Below are 24,093 nucleotides of genomic sequence, written 5' to 3'. Positions count from 1 at the left end.
AAGAACTAGAGGGGATTTTCGACATTTCAATGGCAAAGATGGCAACCAATGAATTGAGGGATTAGGATAGATTGGATGGACCATCCAACTATGTCATTTGAAAGGCTAGAATGTTATTCCTTCTAGATGAGCATGCCCTTAAGACATATGTCGACAGCGTGGTGTCTATGCCTTTAGATGCAGATCCGTTGGAAAAGTACAGAAAGGAGATGGCGAAGGCCAATAGGATGATCCTTGACAAAGTGAAGGATCACATAGTGTCTCATGTTGCTAGAAAAGGGTATATTAAGGAGATGTGGGATGCCTTGGAAACACTATAACAAGGATCTTTCGAGCAACAGAAGATGTACTTAGAACAAAAACTGAGATCTACACAGATGAAGAAAGGGGAGTGCATAGATCCGCTCCTCACGAAACTTTAGTAGACCCAAGTCGAGTTAGTAGTTGTGCAATATACACCTCAGGGGTCCGAGATGGTGAGACTGGCCCTCAACTCAGTCTTAGATGAGTGGGAAGTCTTTGTCTAGAACATCTTGGGAAGGGTGACTTTGCTAGACTGGATATTATGTGGGCATCTCTCAAGCAAGAGGAGCTGAGGAGAGACTTGGCCAAGTGTAGTATTGAAGGAAGCAACATCATTGGGTCAAAGCCCAAGGAGGAGGACGAGAATATAGCCCTTGCATCGAAGAGACAACAGGAGCAACGAAGATGTAATAAGGAGGTATCGAAGATCAAGTGTTTCAGGTGTGGTTAGATGGGTCACTTCGCTACACAACTTCCTCTTAGGAATAAGGACAAAGATGAGAAACATGATCTGAAGGCTACAACCGCAAAGGTAGAAGAAGAGGAGTTCGCCATGACAACCAAGATACCTCTAAAAGGGAGGTGGGTTGATTTGGAGTTGCAGTTTGAAAGAGCTACAGATGGGTAGGATCCTTGAGGAGCCCATCTCTTAGATCATGACCTTAATATGGGAGCCCAGATCAGAGGTAGCAGGATGAACTAGTGTTGGATCATGCTGAGGAGTGTCAGAGAGATAGTTGCACTGACTAGGAGGGGCAGAGTCTGAGCAGCGCAAAGCATAGTTGGAAATAATGGCACAAAACAGAGGTCAGTAGCAACGCAGTTGATTCAGAGGGACAACGTAGAGACTAACAACAGTTAGGCTCCAACATTCACGTGGCATCATACTGAACACAATTAGTTTAGTAATTTGGGATGTTTTCTGTTGCTGATGTAGTAGCAGTAGTAGTTTGTAGTGCAGGAGCAATTGGTAGTGGAAGTGCCAAGAGTAGCACAGATGCATAAATTCAGAGGGAGTTGCAGTACAAATGTAATGTTGATAGTGGCAGGGTAAGAAGCAGTACATATGCGGAAATTCAAAGGGAGTTGCAATACAGATGCACTGTTGATAATGGCACGGTCAGAAGCAGTATAAATGCAGCATTTGCACAGTAGTTTGTGGACACCATGTCAGACATCAACAACATAGAGGACGATGTTATGAAGTCAGGGTGATGCTTCAGTGAGAGGCATTGCTAGAGCACATTCCTCGCTAACAGGGAGTGTTGATTTCTAGTAGCATCAGATGTGCTCTAAGCCTCAAATTTTGCAGGGAGGCTTGGGAACATGTGTTCCAAAGAACCCAGAAAGAGTTTTGGGAAATTTCACCTAGAAAAAAATTGTATTAAAATAATTAATTAGTTTTAAAGGGACCTTAAGTCTAAACCTAGGAAAATAAATAATTAAAGGGTAATAATATAAACTCTAGGTGTAACTTCTAGAAGAGGACAAGGATCAAGAAAAAATTATCATAGCCATTGATTAGCTTCTAATCTGGGTCGTTGAATGTCAACGAGAATATTATTTAATGAAGCTTGAGGGTCATCTGGAAGAACACATAAAGGGAGCTCAGAGAATCAATTTTTTGAAGTAGAGCAGCTGTTGGGAGATTTTTGATAGTGAGTTTGTACAATGAGGGGCAGAGATAGTTGGGTTGGAGAATCTTCTCTTGAGCCCAGGATCAACAACGGAGAGTCAGAGAGACACCAGGAGGAGGCAATGTAGAACCATGAGGGGTTGACGCTGGGCCAAAAGGGCCTACACAGAGCTGAGAGGGAGTCAGAAGGGCTCACGCAGAAGTAGCGCAAAACCTTCCAATGCAGAAATCTGAAATATGCCGGGGAGCTGAGATTTCTGAATCAGGAAGGCTGGAAAGTGCTCCAGAGGGTAGACATTTCCCAGTTGAGTTGACAGAGAGCCTATTGAGGCTGATGCAGGGCCTACACAGGGCCAGTGCAGAGATAGCTGGGGACAGTTGGTTCCGCTATCGGAACAACTGGGATTTGCTGGGTAGAGTGAGGTAATCTCACTAAGTTTTTTTGCTAGTTTATTTTCTCTATAACTAGATTTCTGGAACGACATCCAGAGTTGTATCCAGAAACTATTGCTTAATAATATAAAACCCTCAGAGTTGTTGCACCGATTTTCTCACATTGGGTTTTTCCGAGGACATTTGTCCAAAAAATACTATCACTTATGCATCTTTCTCTATTGGTTGTGTTCTTGTTTTGGGCAAATTAATTAATTAAGTGAAGGTTGCAGCGTGTTAGCTTCAATATTTGTTGTAGGAAATAGTAAATAATTTGTTTTAGTATTTAACAAATAGGAGAAGTTTAACCAGTTTCTGTTGTAGGTGATTTGAGCAGGATTCTCGAATTTTCACAAGATCTTCCCATTTTGAAGATCTCAGCTTGGTATCCTACAATATCTTTATCTTTCCCATTAGAGATCTTATTGATGAGCCCCAAATTTGGTAACATTTTGGGCTCATTTGGCCTACTTACCCTTGCTCAACCCTTCATTTTTTATCACTTATGCATCATTTCTTAGTATATTCATGTTATTTGTAGGAAGGAGGGCAGTCACTATTCCTAGGTGGCTAATACATGTTTATTTCAGGTTTTTTGACATTAAATGGAGCAAAACCACGCAGATGGAGGCAAGGAGAGAGCCAAGGTGGCATTGCGGTTTTGTAGGAAGGTTGTCCACAGCCTTGAATGACCTTCCTCGTGATCTCCACCCCAACTCCGAGCTCCAACAACTATCACCACCGAGCTAGAAGGCAGCCAACGGATTCTAAGGGAACAACAGTTTACTTTTAGTTGGACAGCCAAGCCCCACTAATTTAGGAGGCCAGCTTGGCCCTCATAATGTATAAATATTGAGGCTGTAGCCTTCGATGGGAACTTTTGAAACTTTGTTGTTCATTCTAGCCTACAAGCTGATAGCTCTGTTTTGCTTTTTGTAAGCCATTTTTGGCATGTTATCAGACTTTTGACTATTATCTCTTAATGAATAAGCAGACAGATTTGAGGTAGCTCTGAGTTCTTAAAGGAGCTTAAGCTCTCAGGGTTGGGCTCAACCTGAGAGCCTAAGGCTTCCTTCCTTTGTACTATTACTTGTCTTTCCTTTCAGCATTTCATTTCTTTGCCTTTACATGCACTTGGAAACACAGTTTGCTGATTCAAATTTCTTGATGTGATTAAGTAGGTTACTTTTATGGATAAAGTGCTTTCAGTAGTTTAGATTAGAGTAAGGGGATTAGGATTCTGGTTGAGGGGAAAGTACCCCTAGGGTCCTTTGGGTTGAGACTCTACCAGACTGAAAATTGCTTATTCAAAGAAACACACACACAACCATTATCTTTACTGTAAACAAATCCTAATGTTTAGGGTACGTACCTAAGGTCCTACGTTCGAGAAGGCCTTTAGGGTCCAAACCCTTCTTGGAGTTCCCTTCTTCTCCTTTGACCTGTAAAACAAACAAATCAAAGAACACAGAAGTATATGGACAAATACTTATACACAAACCATCTTCATGCTATAAAGTTAGTTATAAAAATCTTTAAGTAACTACTTGCATAAGAATTCAAGACAAGAATCTCATAAGCATAAAGAAAGATTGTTTCGGGAACCAAGACATGCTTCTTTATATAAAGGCAAGTAAAGTACATATAACGGAAAGATTTCACCTGAAACACCTTCAACAGGCTCCAAGCAAAGCTTCCTCCTGGATTCGTTCCAGCCTCAAGCCTCCAACAAGAGCTCCTTCCAAGTCTTACTCAATGGTGATATAAAGGATGAATGATCACCAATACACATGGAAACAAGGGTTTCCTATGCAAAATGGGGGAAGTGCAGAAAGCACCAAGGACTTCAGACCTGGTCTAAGGGGAAAATCTCAGCATAATAATCTTGCTCTCTTTTCTCTCTCTCTTAGGCCTTCCCTTTGATGTTTTTTTATACCATCTCCAAAGTAGTTTTTTAGTTAGGAGTTGGTTGGGAACAGTTGGGCCACGAGCACTAATAGGTGATCAGCAGGTAAAACCCGCGATCTCCGCCCGAAAATAAGGAATTATTTATTTTTTTAAGTGTTTTAATACATACACGCGGGTTGGGTATACACAGACCCGCGTGTACACGCGTTTAACTCAGGGCAATGTCGCGTATAAGGGATAAAACACTATTTTTTAAATTTTAGGACCAGGTCTGGAAAGAGGGGTTGCCCTAGGCCATGAGTGCAGCATCACAAACCATAAGAGTGAGATTCGGAGCTATAACAGATGCCCCCTAATATATGAGGTCAGAAGGGGAACATGATGGCCGAAATATATTATGTAAGTACATGGAAAGGAACTCTGTCGAGAAACCGAGGAGGACTTCACCAGAATTCAGCCTGCCAAGCCACCAAAAGGAGATCAGAAAGAAACACTATCTGAAGCGGGCATACCCATGCTCAGAAAAAGTAAAGCATGTCCGCATATCAAGTACAAGCGGATCCACTAAGTATACAAGTATAAATGACTGGAAGATACATAATGGATCATCTGATCATAATGAGCAAGTACATGTTTGAATATCACATATATAAGACTGTCAATGATGCTGAAAGATGCAACAGATCACTGATATCAAAGACTGATCTCAAAAGGTACCAACTGAACATGATGGAATAGGATGGTACTACACTGCAAACTCAGGTGCCAGCATATAGAATGTCACCATGACTGACTGCAACATATAAGGTGGAATGGTATCAACTAGCAGCAACAGGAGCAACTGCCAAGTGAACCAATGAATGCTGATACAACCTGAGGTCTTCACCGACCGCCGTGGTACATTTCTACACTATGGGAATAAATGATCTGAAGTCGACCATGTGAGAAATCTTTTGATTACCGGTCATTGATGTATACCGTTAACAAACACGAGACTACTCACCGATAATGATAATGAGCGTCAAGGTACCCAGTACAATCTAACAAGTGCAAATAGATGAGCTGAAGTCGAACACCTGTAAGAATCTATCGATCAGGAGACAATGATGGTTTCCCACTGTCGATAGCGAAGGATCTACCACTAATGACTGCAAACCCCAAGGTACTGCCAAATGGACTCTAGATCTTTGCCCCAGAGCAATGAGTCGGAGTCGATAGGGAAAGATCCGCTAGAAGGAAGGCATTAAGGCATCCTCCATCAATCTAGCGTGAGTGTAACCCGTAGGCCAATAATGTGGAAGGAATCGGACGAAAAAAGATGTAGTAACCCAACCGAAGTACGTTTCCGGCGTACACAAGATGTGGCTAGCGCACGGCAGAAACCCTCTGAACCAACCAATAATGAAAGCTGACACAGAGGCGAGGTATCCACCAATAGGGTCAAATGGAAACCAAGGTACTGCACGAATCCCAATGTGTGATAATGTATGCTGATGTCGAACACAAGGGAAACCACTCAGTCAAAGACCCATGATACTGATCGATGCTGAGCACAAGGTGACCTATCAATAATGAAAATAGGGCCAGGGTGCGGCTCTAGGCCTGTCCTCAGAGCAAGATGTCGTCGTCGATAAGGACAAGACCCGCCAGCAAGAAGTCAATGGGGACCTTCTCAAACCGGCACGAGTAAAGGACTAACATAACTGATGTGATGATAGACATGATACTGACAACCAGGGATGGCCGACTGAAAAATGAGTCAAGAGACACCGCAGAGAGGCCGACTCAGGCTAACTTCCCTTGAACAAAAGCACGACTCAATGTGACTATGTGGCAGCATATGATGACGCTGTATAAGTTCGCCATGCAGGAGGCACGAACAAACCCTCCATATGATTGGAAGAGATAACCAATCGGGGGAGAACTGACTCTATAACAAGGTTATGGCATACCTAAGTCAAACTAAATCCCACCCATGCGGAGGAGACTTTGTTTTGAGTGCTTTGTTTAAGGGCGACACGACTGACTCTAGCTGCCAACAATAAATGGAAATAACGTCCCTGTTCCCGCTCTTTTTGGAATATTTAATTTTTTTGTCTTTTTCTGTTAAGCCGGAAAAAGAATAAAAGAATGCTATGGTACAGTGGAAAGAACGAGTGTCGGTGAAACAGATGATCTAGTTCCTGGGAAGGGAACGTTCCTATGCTCAATGCAGGGAGGTGAAAACTGGTCAGTGACACTTAGGGGTATGTTCCTTCCACAGATCAGGGTATGTCAAGCTGCAGAAGTTAAAGGTATGCAAGGTTGATTTTGCAGACGTCATGGTCAAAAGTTGGCTTAAACACGAGTCCAAGTGAAGCCGGCTCTAGGCCAAAAGGCGCAAATGGTCAACATGCAATGCAGAATTACAACTCGACACACATAGGAGCCTCTAGGGTATAAGGCCAGAACGAAGCGAAGAAGCAAAGAGGAATGAGTCTTCAACGCATAAGTCATGGCGTGACTACAGAGGACTCCCGAGCCTACTCAAAACGAAGCAGCATGGGCAACAAATGTCAGTGAGGTGCTAACTACGATGCCCATGTAAAGGGATGGCTCTACCATCGTGTCATGATTTAAAGAATCGGCGAGTGAAAATGGCTTACGAACCATAACACGATGGGGTGGACCCTACGATAGATGTATCGGTCTTATGGAGGCCAGTATGCATAATGCAACGGAAAAATGGTGTCCCTAACCTATATGCCAGTGAAAACACGATACCTGCCATGACGGGTCAGCGGTCATGGAACCGTCTCGAACTGTCGAAAAATGTCCAAAATGTCCTGAAAAACAAACCAAACTTGGCATTCCAAGCTCCCAAGTTAAAAGTCACATGAGGCCAAACAAAATAAAATTTTGAAAAATTTTTGCATTTTCAAAACTTATAAAAGGCATTTTTGACTTACCATTTTCACCATTTGACTTGGAGAGAAAAAATTGTGGAGCAAAAGGAGCAAACTTCCCTGTGACCAATTCAACCGTTCAAACTTGCCGAAAACTTCCAGGTAAGCCTCAAACTTGTCTTGCAATTAATTGTGATAGTTTTTAGGAATTTTAGTTGATGTTTTACCGTTGGATTTTTGCAAAAAATTCCTTCGCGGCGTACACGCGGGTTGGCCATATTGAACTCGCGTATACGACGGCCCTACACGCGACTGTGTATATATGAACCCGCGTGTGCGCAGCGAACTAATTTTATACACAAAACTAACGGATGAAAATGATTTTTTCTTCCAGGATGACTCTCACATGGCGTGAAAGAGAGCACTCAGCCATGGATAATGAAGTTATGGGCAATGATGAGGCATTAGATGCCCTATGGGGATGCGGGTTGCTTAAATTCTTCAAATTGCCAAATATGAAAGCAAACACGCGTCTGCTCGAGAGACTTATTGATTATTGGGATGTCGATGAGGAAGCATTTGTGATTGATCAGATGCCACTCAGGATAGAAGTGGAAGACATATATTTTATCCCGGGCCTTTCCCGAAGGGGAGAGGTAGTACATTCACGGGGCAGGACACGGAATAGCCTCAGTGTAGATGACTATGTACAGATTTACTGCCCGGGTCATCGGAAGGTTGGGAGCCAGATCTCTATCCCACATGTGGCGAGTTTGTCACTCAGGATAATCTTGTTCACCATAGCTCGAGTGAACGGATCATCCTCACTACATCAGGCGTCACGGGTAACCATGAGCGTGGCAGTGGACTGTCTCACTACTGTGTTTGACTGGTGTACTCCTCTTCTTGCCAACATGAAGGAACAACTCACTTCTATCAGGAGGGGACAGACCAAGAACTTTGGGTTCGGAACCATCTTGTGCATTTTCTTCTTCGAGAAGGTTCCCGCACTCCGCCCCAGGGTAGCAGTTGCCATCAGTAGTCCACGTGATCCACGCATGGGCCGGTGGGCTGACTTGATGAAACGCCTGGGGGGTGGGGAAGTCCCAAGGAATGCATTCGACGATGACTTCTTTGCCTGGTGGGAGCAGCAGATCATCGCCGTGGATGACTACCCCTATGCTGGGTTGGATTTCCGAGGAGATCTTGATCTAGTGTTACCACCGGATGCAGCATGGGGCGAGATTGGTAAGAATTTTTTTTTTTATGATTTTATGATTTTTTGGATTTTTCAAATATAATGATAAATTTTGAAAAATATTTTTGGTGAGACTCAAATGACTAATATGATGATCATGTTCCAGACATTGGGCCCGTACGACCAGATGGATTCCCACGGCATGGACGGCGTGGCGGAGGAGCCGAAGAGGCGGCTGCGGATACAGAACGGACCTTAAACAACGTCCAGCGACACTTGGCGAGACTGAGCTGCCGAGTACCGATGGCCGAGATAGAGGACCTTCCTCTGGATATGCAGCGTCATGTGGTTGGCATGCCACGTGACTGGGTTCGCGTCTTTCGGCGCGTGGCCAATGCTATAGTGACATACTTAGACGCTCATCCTGAGCCGAGGCGTTAGATATCCCTGACATGATTATGGGCATTTGAGTCCCAATTTTGTATATTTTTGGACACACATATGTACACTCGAGGCGCTTTATGATATATATCTATATATATATATATCTATATATCTATATATATATATATATCTATATATCTATATATATATATATATATATATATATATATATATATATATATATAGATATCTATATATATATATATATATACAGTTTGACTTTTTGATGCATGATTTTATGATGATGAATGATTGATATGCCAGTCTAATGCTTGATTAGCGATAGAATCAGCTAACCAATTTTGAGATCTTGGAATGTGCAAATAATTAATGTAAATAAATGATCTTTGCAACAACCTCACCCTTAAATATTGGCGATATAATAATGGATCCCTAACGCGATAAATGTTATTTAATTGAGACACTATCAATTGAGAATCAAGATATACTACCAACGAGTCGATCCCATAAGAGATTGCCTCAGATAATAAATTGATAACAGCTGTATACTCGGCCATATTGTTTGAAGCGGGACCGATACACACGCCTCTCGATACCATCAATTGACCAGTTGGATAATAAAGTACCCAAGTTGCGGAAGCAAGATTCCGAGTGTGTCGACTAGCACCATCGGCGAACCCAAAATAGACCAAATCATCCATCAGCACCTACCACATCAGACCAAAAAGCACTGATATCGGAGAACGCTCGACGATATATGTAAAAAATATATACATAAAGTACAAAGAAGTCATTGCCCAACCTGAACTAAGCAAAGTACTTCTTTAGGTAGAGCCCATTTCGGGGCTTCGCCAGCTTGTTCCCTTCAAAGTCGATTAACTCATACGACCCTTTTTCTAAAACTTGTTTAACAATGAAAGGACCGTACCAAATAGGCCTAAATTTGCCTGCCCCCAAGGTGTCTTTATCTTGGTCGTAGACCAAGACAAGGTCACCTTCAGAAAAGACTCGAGGACGGACAGACTTATCATACTACGTTTTAACCCTTTTCTTATGAGCCTCATTCATCGTGGCGGCGTCTCGACGCTGCTCATCGAGATGTTCCAAGTGAACTAGGCGCTCTTCGAGACTCAAGGTCTTTGGAAGGAGTTCAACAGCCAACTTAAGAGATGGAATTTCACATTCGACCGGGAAGATGGATTCCATCCCATAAACCAACTGAAAAGGTGTAAAACCAGTAGCCATTTTGATGGAGGTTCGGTATGCCCATAGAGCCGGATACAACATGATGTGCCAATTGGACCGATTTTTATCGATTGTCCGTTGGAGTATCGTCTTAAGAGTTTTATTAACTGCCTCAACCTGCCCATTGGCCTGAGGATAATAAGGGGACGAATGCTCCTGACAGAAGCCTAATTTACGAGCCAATTCGGACATCAATTGATTCTGGAAATGACTGCCATGGCCAGTGACAATCTCCCTTGGGATACCGAATCTTGAGATGATCCGATTGAAGAGAAACAATGCTGCCATGTCACTATCGTTCTTATAAGTAGGCATGGCCTCAGTCCACTTCGTGAAGTAGTCTACAGCCACGATAATGTACTTGTGATTCGCCGCTGAAGGCGAATTACAAGTCGTAAAGTCAATTCCCCACTTAGTAAAGGGACCGACAGTGACAACGGGAAAAAGAGGAGCTGGATGCGCATGCATCTTCCGAGTAAAGATTTGACATGGGTGGCAGCGTTTGACCGCTTCCACACAGTCCTTAAAAAGTGAAGGCCAAAAATAGCCAGCACGTAAGATGCGTTGGGCTGTAGCAAGCCTTGATAGATGACCACCACAAGCTCCAATGTGGAAATCATTGAGCACGGACTCTGCTTCCTCTAAGGTTAAACAACGCCGGAGGATTGAGTCAACCCCTCGACGATATAATGTGTCACCAACAATAACATAGTTTTTTGCCAGGTGACGTAATTTACGACGTTCATCCTTGGAGAAAGTAGAGGGGCACTTCGAAGTCTGGAGATAAACAATGATATCTCCATACCAAGGGTCTTGTGCAGAGATGAGGAATATATGTTCGTCGGGTAAACTTTCCTCATAAACAATATCATCTCCACAAGGTAGCTCCGAGATAAGTTCCGCAAAAACCATGGATTTCTTAGATTTGGCAGACAAGAACTCGAGATCGAATTCTTGCAAAATGACTATCCATCTATTATATTTGCCCCCAATCACTGGCCTACTGAGGACAAATTGAAATGGATTGACTGCCGCTAAGACAAAAGTTTTACGCAGCAAAATATAATGACGGAGCCGTTGGACAGCATGGACAGCTGCCAAGGCCAACTTCTCAACCGGAGAATAGCAAAGTTCAGGGCCTATTAAGCCTCGGCTCAAATAATAAATGACGTGCTCGACGAGAGCATCGTCCTCCTGAACTAGAACCATACCAATGGTTGATTCTGCTGCAGCGAGATATAAAAGGAAGTCTCGACCATAATCCGGTGGACTCAAAAGCGGGGCAGAGACTAATGCTTTTTTCAAAGCATCAAACGATCGCTGCGCAAAGTCATCCCATATAAATGGAACTCCTTTCTGTAGTAGACACATGAACCCTTTAGTGATCTCGGCGTAATTTGCTATAAACCGTCTTAAGAAGTTAGCCTTCCCTTGAAGACTTTGAAGTTGCCGAAGTGAAGACGGGGGAGGCAACTGAATTATTGCCTCAACCTTGAAGGGATCAACCCGAATCCCTTCATTGGACACAATAAACCCTAACAGCCGACCGGACGTAACCGCGAAAACACACTTGTTGGGATTCAACCGGATTTTATAAAAATGACATCTCTCAAAGACTAATCGAAGATGACTAGGGTGATCTGTTCTCTTTCGAGAACGAGCAGCGAGATCATCTAAGTATGCCTCGATGACATGTTTGATGTCGTGGAAAGCGTATGACATGGCCCGCTGAAACGTGGCTCCAGCATTTTTAAGACCAAAAGGCATCTTTCGATATGCAAAGGTACCCCAGGGACATATGAAGGTTGTCTTATGCTGATCCTCAGGACAGATAGAGATTTGATTATAACCTGAAAAACCATCCATGAAGGAGAAAATCTCATTACCCGCACACTCGTCAATAATTTGATCAATAAATGGCGTGGGGTAATTGTCTTTTGGACAAGCCTTATTTAGATCCCTAAAATCGATGCATACACGGATTGTTCCTTGCTTTTTATCTACGGGGACTGGATTAGAAACCCAATCGGTAAGAGGAACAGGGTATATAAAACCCGCCTTTAGCAGCTTCTAGACTTCAGCTTTGATAGCTGCTGCTTTCCTAGGGTTAACCGGACGAAGTCTTTGACGAACAGGTTTCGCGTTTTCATATGTCTTGATCTCATGTTTAACTATAGAAGGATCAATGCCAGGCATTTCTTCATAAGACCAAGCAAACACGTCACGATATTCCTTAAAGAGGTCGGTGTAGATTTGAGTTTCTTCAGGGGAACACTCAATTCCGATGAAGATATTCTCAATGATGTTAGGGTCCCTAGAGATGTTGATGGGTATCGTTTTTGAAATTACCAACATATTACCTTCGGCGCGAATGTGTGCTGGAGCCAAAGGGTTCGACACCATATCAACATCACTAGTACAGAGCTCGGAAAACCTAGATTCCACTTCCTACAAAGGAGGAAGAAAGTACGAACGATGGTGTAAGTCTTCCCAAGGTTGATCTATACCCATCATTGCTTCAAGGATTGCTTCTTCAGAAGGTAAAATTGAATCCAAGCAATCCAAGGTAGAGATAGAATCTAGGCTCCAGGCTGGGGCCACATGACCATCCAACTCTTCTTCAGAAAAAGGAGTGGAGTGGTTATCTGCAGAGTCTACGATAGACTGATATCTAAGCTCAGCTGCAGATATAGGAAACGCCATTCCATTTACTTGTCCTTCAACTAATGTGGTCGTAGGTTAAGGCAAGGTCCAAGGGTCGGAAAAATAATGAGTTCGGAAGAACTCTTCTCGAGGAGACTCCTTGGATGATGAAATAGCATTGATTTTTGCAAAAGGAGAGGGAAGATCAAACGTACCCATTAATGAGGAATACATCCCTACTCCTAAATTCTCAGTCGGCGGGCGAGGGTTATCCACCAAAGGAACAGTAGAGTCGGAGCTTGCTTGAGGATCGATTGGGGAATAGTCCAATTGATCAACCTTAACGATTTTCCCCTCATGAGGAAAGCAAATGACACGAAACAGAGTCGATACGACGGCTTCCATTTTGTATACCCAATTCCTTCCTAATAGGAGATTATAGTCTAGGTTAGCATCTACGACTTCAACTTCGATATTAACGACCTTCCCTCCAACACATATAGGAAAGGCCGGGATAATCCCATGCGGCTTGTGAGAATGACCATCAAACGCAGTCAAGACGGTTGGTGAAGGAACAGCCGAAGGTGAACCAATAGCCTTCCAACATGACATCGACATGACACATGTGGAAGCTCCTTCATCTATAACGGTGCGAAAAATATTGATTTTCCGGTATGTAGACTTTATCTGAAAAGCCATATGATGAGGGAGTCGTTTTTTGACATTTAACATGTCAAAAGTGAGCACTAAAGAGTTGGCCGGATCAACTGCTCCAATTGCGGAGAGTAAAGCACTTCTCTGAGCCGGACATGACTGGAGAACCTCTAAGGCAGACATAGCACATGGGCTTTGAGCCAGATCCTCCACAATGGAGTAGTTCTGGGCAGCCCTAGCATTAGGGTTAATCGTCGCGCGTTTTGCGGAACCTTTCGGTATCCGAGGTATAGTCTCAACAGGGGGTCGCTCAATATGAAGGTTTGTACCTCCTGGAACAGTTTTATCCTTAGATGTCTCGGCTTCACCATAATCACGTGACCGAGTAGTCACATGGACATTTGAACCCATCATAAAAACATTTGATGCCTTTTCCCCTTCCTGGTTGCCCCCTGAGGAGGTCCCAGGGTTCGAACTCGCGCCAGCAAGAAGTTGCTGCCCTTGGGGAAACGGGTTAGTTAACACAGCTTGTGAACTAGAAGTCCCTTGCTGTCCTAACAAGCGCTGAGCGTCTTCGATCCTAGGGTAGAGATGAGTTAGATGGTCTCCTTTGCATAACTTGCAAGGAAACTTAACTTTCTTTCTCGACTCACCTTTACCACCACCAGCGTTGTTACCGGATTTATTTGCATCGGGCTTCCCATCCGAGTTCTTCTTCTTACCACGTCCTTTCTTTTTCCCATTGGAACTTTGATTTCCTTTGGGGTTATCGGATTGGAGGGCATTAATTGAAGAAGTTTGGGAAGCGGGAGCATTAGACAATGTGACTTGGTTGTTAGAAGCAGTTTGCAAAGACAACTGCTGCAATTGATTCAACAAGTTCACTGTAGTTGTGTCTACTGACCCAACGATACCATCCGCGTGCGGACCTGGCTTCGGCTTAGCTAAATCAACCTTAGATCCAGGAGCATTTGGCAAGTACTTTTGTAGGATCCCAGACTGAGAGTAGATTAATTCTAATTGCTGGGCCCTAAAAATGGCTTGCTCCTCAGAATAGACCCCAGACATGGAGACATCCTTGGAGATCTTGGGTTGTAAAGACTTCAAAAACCACTCGAGACGGTATTCCGGAGGAATTTTGGCTTTAATGAGCCTCTTTCTCCGTCTCCATTCCTGAATGTGATCGGAAATGTGGGTTGCCTTATCCTGACGAAAGGTGGCCAGAAGTTCAGTTCCGGCATCATAGCGGACAGGCAACTGAAAGTGATTTAAGAAAATATTGGCTAAGTCGGCGAAGGATGTGAAGCTGCCCCCTGGCAACTCTATATACCACTTGGCCGCATTACCAGTCAAGGTGCGCTGAAAGAGTCTCAACCTAATCGAATCATCGATGAGGGAGTTGGATGAGCACCACAGATGGAATGTGGTTACGTGGTCGCCTGGGTCCTCACCACTCCTCCCTTCGAATTTTGGAATGTCCGAAGGGAGTTTGGTTGGGACCGGAGGCCAGGCCGGATTATACCTGATTGGGTCATTTGTTAACTTAGTGAGATCTGGCAAGTTTAACGTTGCCAGGAACGGAAGCCTAGGAGGACCTAGGGGATTCCATCCAGACTGGGCAGAACTCCCTAAGCTCTGAAAAGATTGTCCTGGAATTTGGGAGGCACCAGGCTGCCCGAAGTGACCAGTAGAACCGGCTGAACCAAAAGGCAAGCCTTGTGGTCCAGCAAAATTCGGAGTTTGACCAACTCCTGCCGTATAACCTCCATAACCTGCAAAGTTTCCTCCTAAAGAATGGTAAGGAGTCGATAACCCCTGATATGGATTCCAAGCCGAAGCAAGGGGAGGGATACTTTGAAACATGCTAACCGTGGAGTACGGCCTATTCCCTTGTTGGCCGCTAAACGAATTCCCAGTTCCTGCGCTACTAACCCTAGGGTTATTCCAACCTTGGAAAGGATTGCTGCTTTGTCCTATAGAAGAAAAAGGCATGGATCCTACCGTCGGGTTGGAATGTGGTATATGACCACTTCCGAAAGGAAAACCTTGGAATGAAGCCGATCCGCCCATCATGGACGTGGCGGCACTAAACGGAACCGATGGAATACCCTGTGATTGGGTGCCAAAAGGGAAGAGTCCAGTACCAAAAGCATTGGTTTGGGCATTTCCACTCGTGGACGGAATGGAGGTAGACCCCACTAATGATGTGCTAGCAAAAGATCCGAACAAGGAAGCGGAGGGGATGGAAATGGTTCCTCCCCCTTGCACCGATGTAGGGGTTTGCATAGTCGTAGCACTCGTAGAAGCCATGCTTCCAGTAGTAGTCATGAATGGTAAGCGCGTAGCGTAACCTGGACTTGATGGTCTATGTAACGGAGGCCCAACGTATTGCAATACGTCTGGATGACTAGATGGTAGTGGAGAATTTGGAGCCCCTAACGACTCTGAGAATTCTTCTACCTCTACGTTATTCTCCGCTTGAAAGCGAACTCGAGAAAGGACTGGAGTGTCCCTCTCTTGCTCAGAAGTGCCAGGCCTTGCTTGGCCGCTAATGTCCCCGAGAGGAGGATCAATCCCCGATGCGTCAACTGGCGTGGGACGGACCCCATCGGTAGTATTGCCTCTGCGCCTTCTAGGAGAAGGCTCTAAACTTGGTGGCGAGAGACCACGAAGTCTTCGAGACCGTCTTGGAGATCGGTCAGCCACTTTGAATTTTTTGTTATGATCTAACTAAAGACTCAAAAAATTAAAAGCTAGGCCAACTAGGAGCACAGAGCACACACTATAAAGTCCCTAAAGATACAGCCAGTCAAACAACTTCCACGTATTTCTGCTCCGGGTGATTAGGACCGGACACCAAAATATGAGAAAGTGAATCAAGGGGCCTTCCGAAGATAGTCTGGGATGATGAGGGCCCAGTCCTATCAGTGAAGGTATCAGAGGAAGTTACGCTGACCTCCTAACAACAGCCTGTGTCGGTGCAAGCCCCCAAGCTTCGCAAGGGTGCCCTCCAGTAGTACTGTCGAGAGTGATACAACGTCAAACTCAGGTGCCACGGGATTCCCATCCGTAGCCACCTGTGTAGATCCCTAGGAGAGGCAACTATGGGTACCAACTCGTCGCAGAAGCCAGGCGGAACAGTCGTGAGGTAAGTTCGGACAAGTAGGAGAGGGGGTATCTCTCTTCCCTGTCTTCACAGACCCTCGTGCTTAACTCCCAGATCCGGAGCTTTCCTGGTCTTCCTAACGCTATTGGATTTACTCTCGTTATTCAGACTCTTATGTTTGACATTTTATGTGGCCTTGGAGAGTTAACTCTCCACTCGCCTAATCCAAGGCCCTAAAATCCTAAACTTGTTGATGTAACTCACTAAAACAAAAAGTTCTAATGGATTTTAATTAGCGCTTGATTTTATTAGGCTGTTCTTTAAGTCACAAGGTAATGGAGATGAAACTTGTGGTGTTTTTATGGACGCAAAAGAAATTAATAAAACTTAGCTACATGCACATGCACTTTTTGTTTTCGATGAAGAGCAATTTCTATGAGGTTCAGAGGTACTTCTAATATAAACAAATTTTCCTTTTCTTTTCAGACTCCACACTCACAAAAACTAACAAAACTATATATGACTAAAAAAAAAAAAAATGCAAATCTATCCTAATGCAAGAACTATATGTGGATGCAAGATTTAAAGACTACTCTAAAAACAAAGAAGGAAAGTTGCTGCCTTATCAAATTTGTCTTGCCACTAAAATGCTTAGATAGAAGATGATGTGTTACCAATCATTTCGTCCAAACAATAAAAACAAGTTCGAAGATAAACACAAAGAACTTTCACTTCGCAAAAAAGGAAATCAAATGAAAAGCAAGTTTAAGAAAGCGAAACTCAAAACTTTCAAAAAAAATTCTTTCAATCAAACCAAGAAGTCTTTTTCAAAGAATGCTCTCAAAAATACTGACACCAATGATTGATGAATAGGAAACCAAACACTTTTGTGAATTGACACCTTTCAAATGATGAAAACCCAACAAAAATAAATGCGTTTGAAATCGCTCTTGGCAATCAAAAGCAGCAATGAAAGTCCAAAAGATCAAAATACAAGTTTCAAGAAAATGGTAACAAACAACTTTCCCGAAACGAAGGAGCAAATGGTCACAAAAATGGTTTCGTTAAGCAAACAAAAAGGGTCACCGAAACAAAATGAACACAAAGATTGAATCCAATCTTCCTACTCTGCCAAAACAGAGCAGTCAAGATTCTTAACTAGAAATCTTGTGTGTCAAAAACAATGACGCTTGCAATCAACGAAAACAAGACTAACACTCCTTATAACTAGAGAGAGTTCAGAACAAGATGCCCCCTGTTAAACAGAGGACTGTTACTGGAAAATGACCGCTTCAAACTGACCCAAACCACCAGACAAACATTCAGTAAAAAGAAAATTTATAAATCTTGAAAATTATATAATACACGCGCCTGCAGTGATGTGCAGAATGCGTGTACACACGACTGTAACTGAGGAAACTCGCGTATACGCGGGTTCACTTAGTACAAATTGCGTATATACGCTTCTGTAATCCAGAAAAACAACGTATCTAAATATTTTCAAGAAAAATAAAAAATACAGACTGAAAAAACTGGAAAAGCTTAGAGTTCAAGAACAGATTAGACAGTCAGAGCCAACAAACAGAGGGGCTGAGCCTTGATTGGCTTGAAGACTACCCAAACTAGGAACAACAATAGTGTTGTTCCCCAGTGGAGTCGCCAATTCTGGTTGAGGGGAAAGTACCCCTAGGGTCCTTTGGGTTGAGACTCTACCAGACTGAAAATTGCTTATTCAAAGAAACACACACACAGCCATTATCTTTACTGTAAGCAAATCCTAATGTTTAGGGTATGTACCTAAGGTCCTACGTTCGAGAAGGCCTTTAGGGTCCAAACCCTTCTTGGAGTTCCCTTCTTTTCCTTTGACCTGTAAAACAAACAAATCAAAGAACACATCAGTATATGGACAAATACTTATACACAAACCATCTTCATGCTATAAAGTTAGTTATAAAAATCTTTAAGTAACTACTTGCATAAGAATTCAAGACAAGAATCTCATAAGCATAAAGAAAGATTGTTTCGGGAACCAAGACGTGTTTCTTTATATAAAGGCAAGTAAAGTGCATATAACGGAAAGATTTCACCTGAAACACCTTCAGCAGGCTCCAAGCAAAGCTTCCTCCCGGATTCGTTCCAGCCTCAAGCCTCCAACAAGAGCTCCTTCCAAGTCTTACTCAATGGTGATATAAAGGATGAATGATCACCAATACACATGGAAACAAGGGTTTCCTATGCAAAATGGGGGAAGTGCAGAAAGCACCAAGGACTTCAGACCTGGTCTAAGGGGAAAATCTCAGCATAATAATCTTGCTCTCTTTTCTCTCTCTCTTAGGCCTTCCCTTTGATGTTTTTTTATACCATCTCCAAAGTAGTTTTTTAGTTAGGAGTTGGTTGGGAACATTTGGGCCACGGGCACTAACAGGTGATCAGCAGGTAAAACCCGCGATCTCAGCTCGAAAATAAGGAATTATTTATTTTTTTAAGTGTTTTAATACATACACGCGGGTTGGGTATACACAGACCAGCGTGTACACGCGTTTAACTCAGGGCAATGTCGCGTATAAGGGATAAAACACTGTTTTTTAAATTTTAGGACCAGGTCTGGAAGGAGGGGTTGCCCTAGGCCATGAGTGCAGCATCACAAACCATAAGAGTGAGATTTAGAGCTATAACAGATTCATCAGAGTTCCAAGAAAAGGTTGATTGCACACTTACTTCCACCTTTGTTTAGAGATTGGGAGTGCAGACCGTGCCAACCACCAAAAAAACACAGTTTACATGTTCATGCAAGCTTTAACGTAATATTTCCGTTTGTAGAAGTGTCCATGCATTTAGATCTTGAGCAATAATTCGTTGTTTCAGCACCTTGCACGATTTTCCCTTAAAAACGACATTGCTGTTCTATGATCTTATAAAAACAGTTAGAATAGATTGATGAATTCTCGGTTTTGTGCAAGAAACGGGTGATTTGTTTCATTTACACTGCGCAACACCACTCTATCATTCCCTTATCCTCCTGAGCTGCACCTAAACCATCTACTTACCTCCCAGTTCGATCATTTGCCTCCCAACTCTTCTATCATCCACGTTGTTTCATCTTTTCGGCCTTCCATTGCCTCTAACCTCCTCTAGATCAACCAGCTTTACACACTCCCTCTCCATCTCATCTCTCTATCCATAAGCCATCACAAGCTCCCCTCCTACATCTCTATCCACCCACACAGCTCATTCACTCATCCATCACCCAAAAATCCTATTGCAGAACATCCTGTAGAAGTTAGCAGACTTCCTGTAGAAATCCTGAACTTCCTGTAGAATCCCCTGCAGACATCCTGTAGAAGCTTGCAAACACGGTTGCCAGGCATCTAAACTTTGTGAACTTCTGTGGAATGATGCTAGGGATCCCTTAGACCCTCTTTGAGCCTTCCTGACCTTTTCCAAGCCTTCCTCCCCTTGATCTACCCCTGCACAGTCAAGACCCAGTAAGAAGCATAGTCATAATAACTCCAACAACTTGAGCAAAAATACAAAAACATGTTCTCTTCAGATGAAAGTAGTTTAAACACATGCATTTCATCCCAATAGAAGTAATGGCATCACTTTTAGAAGTTGCATTCCCACCATTGCATCATAAGGATTAAGCTGGTAAAATTAGGGTTTACTAGGGTTTCCATGTTTTGTTGGCTTTCAGTTCATTCTTGCAAAGTAGGTTAATTCCCTTTGAGATAGTTTTCGTTCATCACTTAAAAAGCTTCTTCTGAGAACATATAGAAGTTGGCTTGAGCCCTAGCGGACTTGTGCCAGCTGACCAAGTGACAGCTGCGACAAGAGCTAGTACTTGTGCATATAGCACCGTCGCTTCCAAGTTTGTTACGAACTACCGAGTTGATAAAATTAGAGAAGGAAGCTCCAGGAGTTGTAGCATTATTGCTACAATACTGGAGCCCACCATCTTTTTGGCGCCGTTGCCGGGGAAGCGTCAGAGTATTAGTAATTGTTGCTTTTCTTCTATTTTCCTACTCTTGCCTTCTGCCAAGTAGTTATTTCATTTCCATTCTGCAAAAGTAGCATAGACATTTCCTGCTTTCATAGATTAACATTTCAATTCCGCAATTTCATTTTTGCAAGCATAGATTAGCATTTCAATTCTGCAAGCGTAGGCTAGCATTTCCATTCCTGCAATTTCATTTGAGCAAAGTAGATTAGTTCTTTCCTGCTTTCATTTCAATTCTGCATTTTCATTTCAGCAAGATAGTTAGTTGTAGATCAATTTGTTTCAGTTTTTGCAGGTACCAGAGAAAAAAAACAAAAGCAATCAAAAGTCTTTCCATTTCATGCCTCGTAGGAATCGAGATAAAACAGGCAAATTCTTACCCAACACCCCCACCACATCACTGAGTCACCCTTCTCTCTTCTTTGGTGACAGTGATCCAGAAGAACCTATAGGTGAACCTCCTGAGATATACGAAGATCCTATAGCAGAAGAAGAACTAGAGACCATTCCATCTGAAGCTATGGCTGACAATAAAGGAGAAGATGAGAGAATAGAAGGTGCTTTCCCCATCCAAGAGACTAATGGAGACATGAAAATGAAGAACATTAGCCCCTCCGCCTTACCTCACTTCCATGGACTGACTACTGAAGATCCTGATACCTTCCTGTTTGAGTTTGCTGTCCTTTGTTGAACCTATGACTATATTGAAGATGAGCAGAAACTGAAACTCTTCCCTTCAACTCTTAAGGATGCAGCATTACGCTGGTTCATGGGCTTACCTGGGAACAGTATCACCACTTGGGCTCAGATGCAGCAAGCTTTCAACACTAAATATGGGGACTACTGTAGGTCCAAGGAAACCAAGGGAGAAATCTTTCGGATGACCATGGGAAATGATGAGTCCTTAGAGGATTATGAGGAAAGGTTCCAACTTAGCTATAAACGGGCCAGGTGCACACTTGACCCTGAATCCCTCAAGTTGGTCCTGCTCCGAGGAGTCCCTGAAGACCTCTTAGATACCCTTCACATGTTAGCTGGGGGAGATATTTACCAGCTGCCTTATGAGGACATCAAGACTGTGTTTAGAAACCACTCTAGGGCAGCCCGGAAACGAGGTAGAGGAAACCTCCTCTCAACTGGTATTCCTTTCTCCAAACATGAGTTTGCAAATCAATTAGAGGATCTCAAAAGTGAGGTGAGACAGACCATTGCCATGCAACTGGATACATTCAGGATCCAGCAGAAGAAGGAAGAAGCTGAGAGGGCCTTGGCTATCTTCTGCCCTAGGTGTACAAGGAGACACCCTAAGAACGAATGCCCATTGCATTCGGTTGAAGTGTGTTTCGTTTGTGAGGAGGACCACCCCACAAATCAATGTCCAACCTTACCTGGGCTTAAAGCCATGTATCAAGGGACAGAAGCCCCCACCGAACCTCTCTATTTCCTCAACCAAAGGAGGCCACAAGGACCTAGACCTTACCAGCAGGGGATGCAAGGGGCACCCCAAGCTTATTACAGCCCCAACCAATCTACTCCTATGCCTTCCTGGGGTCCCCCTGCTCATCCTTCCTGGTCTGTGCCTCCTCCATGGTCTTATCCACCTCAGTACCATACTCAACCCACTACTCATTCATATCACTCACATGCCCAGCCACAGCCTCAATGGAATGCACCTCAGTTGGGGTGGAGGCCCCAGTACAACACTCCTCCCGCCATTTTGCCTCCACCATCAGTTCAACCTCAACCATTACCTCCTGCTCCTCCAAGGCAACCTCAAATGCCCGCTCAACCGAACCCGAACCCCAACAACAGACAGGCCCAGCAGGTATACACTGGGGAAACATCATGCCCTACCTATGTTGTGGAGATCCAGGAGATCAATCTGCGATCTGGAAAGACTCTTCCGGATCGCCAACCTCCTCCCCTAGAGGACCAGGAAGACAAACAGGAAAGTGAACCAAAGGCTATTCCACCCTTTCCTGAGAGACTAACAGCCACCACACAACCCAACCCAGAGGAGGATGAGCTTCTGGGAGAGCTCAAGCAGTTGTGTGTGAAAATACTACTTCTCCAAGCCATCAAAGACGTACCGATATACAACAAACTCGTTAAGGAAAAGTGTTTCAGACACCCAGGCAGGCGAAAGAGAGATGCTTCAACCATCAATGTCTTAGGACAGCTATCTGACCTTATGTTAGGACAAGTCATCTGCCCAAAGTACCTAGATCCTGGGAGTCCTGTAGTAGATGTCCACATCAATGGCACCATCATACCTCACACTTTGATTGATCTGGGGGCTGCCATTAATGTAATGACCAGGGATACCATGCTCAAACTCAACCTTCAAGGTTCCTTGAGGAAGACCTCGACAGTCCTACAACTTGCAGATCGCTCCACCGTGACTCCCGAAGGGATTGTGGAGGATGTCTTGGTCTCTGTTGACTCTTGGGAATATCCTGCAGATTTCTTGGTGCTACAACCAAAGGCAAAGCTCACTGGATATCCTCTTATTTTGGGAAGGCCTTGGTTAGCCACTGCAGATGCTTACATAAGATGCCGTGCAGGAAACATGACCATCAAAAATGGTCCTATGTCCAAGCAGCTAGTCCTATACCCTCCTGCCCAACCCTCAGTAGAGCATGACTTACCACTTTGGTTAGAGGAAGGAGAAGAGGATGAGGTGTACTCAGCACCTTTGTGCACCCTAGACACCACTAGGGGAGACCCCCCAACCGAGGATGATTTGATTGAGACCTTTATCCAGAATCCACCTCCCAGCGCACTGACCTTAGAGGAATTGGTGGAGGATGCCCAAGCTAGCACCTTAGTGGACCTTGGTGCAACCAACCCTGTCACTCCCAGAGTCAAGAATGTGGAGTTCGGCCCTGAGAGAACGTTAAAGATCAGCTCCTCCCTATCTCCCTACCAGGAAAAGGAGCTGTGTAGTCTGTTGGCCAGTCATCTAGATGCTTTTGCTTGGAGCTATAAGGAGATGAAAGGAGTCCATCCTTCGGTCTGTACCCATCACATTTACATCAAGGAGGATTGTAAACCGGTTAGGCAACCCCAGAGGAGAATGAATCCAGCCCTTAAGGACATTGTCAAGGAAGAATTACAAAAACTGTTGGATGCCGGATTCATTTACCCCATCTCAGATAGCGAATGGGTGTCCCCTCTGGTGTTGGTTCCCAAGAAAAATGGGAAGTGGAGAATCTATGTGGATTACCGAGAACTGAACAAAGCTACCAAGAAAGACCATTTCCCTCTACCTTTCATAGATCAAGTGTTGGATGGACTGGCAGGAAAGAAGTTTTTCTCTTTCCTGGACGAGTTTAGCGGGTACAACCAAATCCAAATCAGCCCGGAAGACCAAGATAAGACCACCTTCACTTGTCCTTGGGGTACCTTTGCCTACTGAGATCTTCCCTTTGGGCTATGCAATGCTCCTGCTACCTTCCAGAGAGCTATCTTGAGCATCTTTTCTGAGCTGGTCCATGATGCGGTGGAAATCTATATGGATGACTTCACTCCTTATGGGTCCAACTTCAAGGAAGCATTGTCCAATCTGGGAAAAGTCCTAACCAAATGCATTGAGATGAACCTGTCCCTTAGTCCTGAAAAATGTGAATTCCTGATGACTAAAGGGACCGTGCTAGGCCACACCATTTCTTGCCAATGGTT

The sequence above is a fragment of the Pinus tabuliformis genome, chromosome 5_2 (genome assembly GCF_031772625.1).
Source record: "Pinus tabuliformis cultivar Carrire ecotype Pingquan chromosome 5_2, CPIR1, whole genome shotgun sequence".
NCBI classification, from domain to species: Eukaryota; Viridiplantae; Streptophyta; class Pinopsida; order Pinales; family Pinaceae; genus Pinus; species Pinus tabuliformis.
Note: the sequence above shows the minus strand (reverse complement) of the source record.